The following is a 7519-nucleotide window of genomic DNA, read 5'->3' on the forward strand; positions in this document are numbered from 1 at the left end:
CGATTGCGCTCAGAAAGGCATCGCGCGTTATGGTCCGCTGCTCCGAAAAGCATGATATTCGGCTATTTTTTCCGATGGGATTGCTCGTGAATATCACTGTCAATTATCATGAATTTGAGTGAATTCGGCACGCTCTTCATAATGGTGGGGTAAAAAAGTGACATTCCTTTGGCAAATTTCTGAGTTCAGTTCGCAAATATTTGCATAATTAAACTTGGGGTACATGACATTAACTTTACAAGGTGGCAAAAACCTAATAAGAACAAATGCCGTTGACCGCATGATTCTAGGTGGCGTAGTTTTTCTATTATAATTCAATGACACGTTTTCTGGGACACCCTGTATGTTATATTCCCAAATGAAAGAGTTTTACAGCGAGAACTGCAAAGCGGCGCGAGGACGAGGACTCGCTACCTCTGGCTGTCGCTTGGCGACACCGCGTCTAGCACATCTGTTCTCAAGCATGTGTTCGCGAGAAACGGTGGAGCAGAAGACCGTATTCATCATGTCGTCCGAAATGCGTGTAGTTCCTCCGAGTCATATAACGCTCCCAGTCTCCAAGCGCACGCGTTACCGCTGCGCCACCTAACCAGCTCCGGTGGCGCAGCGGTAGCGCGTGCGCTTGGAGACTGGGAGGTCCTCGGTTCGAATCCGCGGGCCGGCTGTGCCGTCTGGGGTTTTTCCTGGGTTTCCCTCAGATGTGTAATAGGCGTATGCCGGCACAGTTCCCCTGAAGTCGGCCCATGGACGCAGCTATCCTCCCCCCGAGCGGATTCCGCTTGGTCTTCCACTTCACCCTTTCCTCTCCTCCTCTCCACCACCTTTCCCTTCCCGAGAAACATGCCGCCTAATCAGGCAGGCAGACCTCTCGGGTTCCTCCCAACGACACTCCTCCTCCTCCCCCTCCTCATATAACGCGATGCCATTGTAGATTTTTTATTTTTTATTTTACTTTGTGTACAATAAGAGACCGACGCAAACGTGATGCTCAAGGATTTTTTGTTTGTTTGTTTGTTCTGTGCATCCACCAAGCTCACACAAAAAAGTAAAGGTAATTGGATTAGATTTACACGTAGCAAGCGCACAAATTTTTGTGTTGTGTATAACTGCTCTTAATGTCCTTTGTGTCTTTTGCACTGACTCTTGTAATCACGCACATGCGTGTTCACTGCGGCATGGGTTTCGTTTCTTTTTTTATATAGATTTGTTTATCCAAGTCTAACTTTTTGTCACCGGTTAAATCATTGGCGACCACTTCTGTGATTACCTCCTGCGCCATTGGATACCCTGGCGGATTGGATACCGTAGAAACAGCCCCGCGCATGCGAACTGGAGTTAACTTTTGTTGTTGATATACTACAGTCAAAGTTATCGCAATTACTAGTTGTGTTTTATTTCTATTTTATTACTAGTTTGTATTGTACGATATCATATTATGTGCCAGCTTGCGCCGTTTGTTTTCGTTCACTTTTCTTTATTAAGTCCGCCATCTTGGAAGCGAGAACGAGAATATAAAGAGAACGCATGCAGATGTCAGTGAGACGGTGATTTTCGGGCGCTGACAATGTTTCACTCTCTCGCTGAGTGGCTCGCTAGTTTGAGAAGAGGAAGAACTGTGACTTTGTCACGCGCTCGTGTATCGAAATCGCTCGTCTCGAAATGCAGCGTTATGGGGACCATGCAGTGATTTTCGCGAATTCCGAGCATTCTGCCGGAAATGGTTCTCATGATCCCCCACTAGGGAGATTTATTGAATCGTTTTCGAGCGAAAGGTTCGTGAACGGTTCGACAGAGACGCGTTTGCGCATACGCGTCTCGAACCGTTGGCACATCTCCAAACCGTTTCTTCATTTCGGAACGGTTGGAGGCGCTCGAACGGAGCACTCTGGAACCGTTTGTACGTAGTAAAGATGGCGGTTGCAACTAGCGTGTCAAGCGTTGCTTCAGCAAAAGGGAGCAAGAAAAAAACTATTTACGATTCAAGACGACCTACATTTGCTGCGGGAAGTAGTGGCTACGAGCCCGTACGATCAATCAGAGTGGGAGGCTATAAAAGACCATTTGAACATTCTCAGCCAGCGCGAATTCAACGCTGGAGTTGTACGGGAGCGGGATGACTTGTCGGTGACAGTGCAGCGAGGAGTGTAAATTATGTGTCCTAAGCCCGGTTTCACGGACGGCGATTAACATTTGAAACGAGGTCATCGGTCGCTTAACTTGAATGTGACGCTTAACTCTGCTTCACTAAAGAAAATTATTGTCACTGAAACATTCACGTCACCAACTAACGTTTATAAAAAAGGAACTGAGTTAGCCTCAAGTTTTAGTACCATTTGATCTCGGTTCAAAGTTAACCAGCGTTGGTGAAACCGGGCCCTAGTCGTGCATACAGCTGAACTCAAGTACTCAACGTAGGTCTGGCACTGAGGAACAATATGCAGAAGAGGAAAGGCTCCTGCAAGAAATTTCAGACCTTTCGAGAGAGTTTGGCAAACAAACGAAGCGGCCACAACTGCAGAAACGGAAGACGGCAGCTAACCTGCGGGACTCCGCTATGCTGACACTGGCGCTATGCAGTATGTTTGTGTTTAGCACTTCTGTAATCCCACGTCACCTCTGTAAGTAACCCGCCACTCTTTTCAGTGGAACCTCAGCGCAATTGCTAGAGCAAAAGGTGTCAAGAAAAGGAATTCATAAGGAATTGCATCATGATGTATATAAAGATGTTTTGTTTAATAGTGTGAAGGTAAGTCGTCCGCAAAGGACCACATGTAGTAAGCGCCAATGCATGTATACTGTGGAAACAACTAAGCTTGCCCTCATGCCATATGATGATAAGAGATGCCTCTTTAATGCCATTGAGTCATACCCATATGGAAGCTGCGAAATTGGTAATGAGTAAGTATATTCTTTGTCTATGTTTTCTATTACATGTACTATCTTGTGTTTTGTTTCTTCTGCTCCAGGTCGTGAGGGTCTTTCGGTTTTTGTCCTTTACCTGATTGGCATCACAATTGGCACATTTCCCAGCACTATCGGCATTAGAATGGGCTTTAATAAATGTATTTCAACTTGTACTTTTGTGTATGACTCCTCTTTGCATGTACATGCATGTCATAAGCGCACGGGCAGCCCTCCGCTCACGCGCCAACCCACCGGTCACGGAACAAAATCGCGAAAAAAGTCGGCACAGACGCGACGGTGGCGCCACCAGGTGGCTCGGGCGAGTTTCTCATCAGTCGTGTACTACTGCTGGGGCCCTATTCCTAGCCGCTGTCGAGCGCCAGCGACGGTGTCGATAGAGGAGTGTCGGTAGAAGGCGATTACGAGCTCCGGGAGCGACATCTGCCAGTTTGGTATTCCCATGTCGCTTTTAACGATAGTGCACTTGTTTTGTTGACTGTGGTTAGAGGTTAAGACGTGGTGGTGGTAGTGGTGCTTAAAGGGCTTGCTGTTGTCGAGAGGTGTTAAAGGGACGGTCTCGTACCCCCTGCCCCTTTCATAAAGTGCACCATTCGATTGCCCTTTGTTGAAAATGGAATACTGCTAATTTACCCGACAAAACACGCCGCAGTTATTAAATAACCGAATTAAATTGATAAATATTGCAGAGCACGCCGCGATCTGTGTTGGCAACAATAAGAACGGCCACGTTGCCCTACGGGTAAGTCCGTGATAGGATACAGAAATCGTCTGCTTTTGCGCGTGCTAATGCATCGGCGTGAGCAGACGACTTTCAGAAGTTACTGGGCACCGCGGCAACTCTCGTACATTTTGTTTCAGTTCTCAGGTAAAAAACGCGCATTCTAAGTAGTGGCAAGCATGGTGGTTCAGAACAACTATGCTAATCCTCAGAAACAAGTTAAAAGTCGCAGAACAACCCCATCCACAATCACAAATCTGAAGTCGCTGGCCATCGGCGCGCGCGGTCGCATTACAGCTCCGACCAAAAATATATTACGCGCGCTTCCATTACACTCCCCGTTGTACACTGATCATGCTTCGAAATGAAGTGTCGCTGACGACGTACATGGAGAAGGAGTACGTGTTTATTTAAGAACCGCATTAAATACTTGCGGAAAGAAAACACGTGACTTAGCTTTCACGTATCCGATTGTGCGCCACATTATGGGAGACCCCACAGTCAATGCTCGGACTACATTCTCCGCTTGCGGAGGTATATGCCTGAGTGTCCCCATTTCGAGAGCAAAGGGGATTACTCAGTGCCGTGTATGCCAAAGGGAGTCTGGCCATTAGGAGGAGCCTAAAAACGAGGCTCGACCTGTCAATCAAACTTAGGCGCATTTCATTGGTTACCGTTTTCCATGGGAGCTGCCATGACACCAAATTTTCTCCAAAATGGAGGATGGTGCTTGGAACGGCGAAGCGGAGATTTCGTGACAAAAAATTTTCACAGACTACTTTAATTTCATACTGTAAGTATATATCCTCATGTACGCATGTGCAAAATCAGCTTCAACTTTCGCTCCGCCATCATTATTTACGTGAAAATGGGATGTTTCGTCGCTAACGTTAGGCCTAGTTAAGATCGTGATACCAGGAAAATAGCAAGAAGGACGACCCTTATACGTAGGATTTTGCATTATATAATTGCATTTTATTTATACATACACCTTTGCTCCTTTTTGATTCAATGTACTTACATTACGTGATATAAAACTTCATACCGGCTGTCGTCTGCTACGAAGAAGCGGTTGTACCGCCATCCTGGCCAATCACTTCTGCCAGCAACCATTTCTGCAATTCTGAGCCTTCCCAACATGCCTCTCTCTGTGCAGATGGCGTTGATAAAAGTGGGCGCAAAATCCGTCGTTTTGGTCTGTCACCAGAGATATCCGTTTCAATCCAAATCCATCGATTTTCTCCAAAATGGTAGCGCCCAGTAAATAAGGGTGAGGTATAAGTACTGGATGGATGTAACAATAGACAACTGTATTTCGACCCGTGATTGGCTAGATACTTCAAAAAGTGGGTGGAGCCTCAGGTATAGGCAGGTCCCATTAATGGCCAGACTCCCTTTGGCATACACGGCACCGGGATTACTCAAACCAAGGTGCCCCTGCAAGTTACAATTACCATGACAACGACGACGCACCCGCAGGCCGACGTCATACGTGACGTATGCATGAGAGAGGCGCAGCTTTCGTCGTCTGCTCCTACGGCACGTTTCGACAAATTCCTCGAAAACGACTTGGTTATTCCGAATGAAACTTTGACGGTTGTATGTGTACAGTACTCGTGAAACTAGTTTCGGCTAAGTTTCGGAATCGCCCCGGCTGTACGAGACCGTCCCTTTAAGACGTCAGGGAACGAGACGCCATACTCTCAGCCAATTGCGCAGCAGAAGGAGAATCACGTGGAATGGCTTGTTTTGCAAGCAGACGACGACGCGTTGACCAAGGAGAAGAAGTCTCGCGCTTCTCGCTCAACGCACGAATAATGTGAAATTGTTGCAGTAACGTGATGGAGCTCCGCAATTTTTTCGCGGGTATTTTGCTGACGGGCCAACACACAATTAGACAGACAAAATGGGTGGGCAGAATTAGTTGCGTAGTCGTAAATTCCTGGCAAAGGAGCTGTCAGGGCAGGTGACAAGTGGGAAAATGTAAGCTTTAGGCAGACCTTTGCATATTGCGCTGATAATCTGGACATGGATGATAGTGCGGTATAGCCTCCGCGGTGAAGCAGTTTCACGAAAGACGTCTCATTTGATACAAACGCGATGTCACCCGATATAAACACCGGCGCTAACCGTGGCCGTGTTGATAGGAGCCACGCGAAGTAACTTGCAGCCATCTTGACAGCTCTCGCTCCGCTTAACGACAGCATGGCCCATCATAACGACAGGGTGGAGGCTGTCGTTCCCGTGAGTGACGACGTCGTTTACGGGCGACGCGTTTGGAGCGCAGGGAATACCAAATTCTCATCGCTAGCGTTACGTTGCGTCACATACCACGTGCTCTCGCTCCCAACACCTTCGTGCTACCCATATAGCTCGGAATAGGACTTCGCCGGGAATTTAATATCGCGACTAATTCTGCCCACTCATTTTGTCTGTCTAATTGCGTGTTGGCCGTCAGCAAAATACCAGCAAAATGAATAAGAATGACCCTTCCGTAAAACGTCCCAGACCTTTTCTTGCTTACTGCGTTTCGCACGGCACCCCTTATCAGCGTGGAGTAGTACATGGCATTACTCGTCATCCCTTCCTCCAAGAAGTCCACATGGATGACACCCCGCATGTCCCAGAAGACACTTCCCATGGAATTCTCAGCGGATGGCTGCATCTTGCTTTTTTTTAAGTGGTGGCAAAGCCTGATGTCGCCATCCCATGTTGCTTCTTGCTTCCCATGTTGCTTCTTGCAAACATCACGCTTGGCTGTAATGTCCCGAGCTGTTACTCATTGGTTGTCGAGGATGGCTTGTTCAACGCCTGCGGCGAACGTGTCCATGCTCTTCATCCGTCATCATATTCCATCCTTTGCCTAACTGTCTGCGCCATTCGTACACTCTTTCCCTTGATATTGTTTGTTCCCCATACTGTGCCTGTAACCTTTGCGAAATCTGAGTTGGTTTAACGTTCTCCTTCACAAAAAGCTTGGTTACGCATCGCTGCTCCCACTGCACACTGCTCCCACTGACCCGAGAAGGATTGCACTTCGTCCTCCGAAAGTTTTATTTGATCACATTCACTCACTCATTTTTCTCGAGCAAAAGTTTCGGACAACCTTGAACGACCCTCTTACTGCGCTATATTTCCTGCTACGTCAGTAAGAATCTCGTCATCATGCAGTGCCGACGTATCCAGTCGCCATCGGACGGCTTCACCCACCTGAAACTGCGAGGTATCCAAAGAACACAAAAAAGAACGGAAACAAATACTTCACAGCGCTCCGGATTTCTGTCCAAAATAAAACTGCAATATTTTGTGCAGGAGCTAATTACGATTCGCGCCACATTCAGTTAGCATCTCTCTGCTTGCCTACTGCTGGTGAAGTGTTTTCCCCGTTACCCTTGGCAAACAACGCGGATAGTGCAGAAACGCTTTGAACGCTGAGGCAGAACAAACAGAACTATTACCTCGGTTAGCTCGGTTCCGCAGTCGGTCGGTCCGACACTGTTATCAACGTGCGCATGCATTTCTTCGTGTCTGACTTTATCGCAGAAATGGCGTTTCGGTGCCTGCGTGCTTTGTGGACGAAATGCCTACGGCGTCTGGTGCCGTCGTCGTCGTCAGAAAGAACGTCAATTGCACTGGATGATCTTACACTTAGAGCAATCACTAAACACCACATCGCAGAAAACAGGGCGTGTCAAAAGAATATACGTCTTGACTGCTCACCCACCTAGCAGACGACGTTATGTGTTCCACCGAGTTGGCGTCTGATTGGGTGCTAAAATTCTACAAATGACGTAACAATGGATAGAGGTATTGGAATGGTGGTACTTCTAGTCGCCTGTATCCGGAAAAAGTGCGTTTTTGTAGTAACGCTGCACC

The sequence above is a fragment of the Ornithodoros turicata genome, chromosome 1 (assembly GCF_037126465.1).
Source record: "Ornithodoros turicata isolate Travis chromosome 1, ASM3712646v1, whole genome shotgun sequence".
Classification (NCBI taxonomy): Eukaryota; Metazoa; Arthropoda; class Arachnida; order Ixodida; family Argasidae; genus Ornithodoros; species Ornithodoros turicata.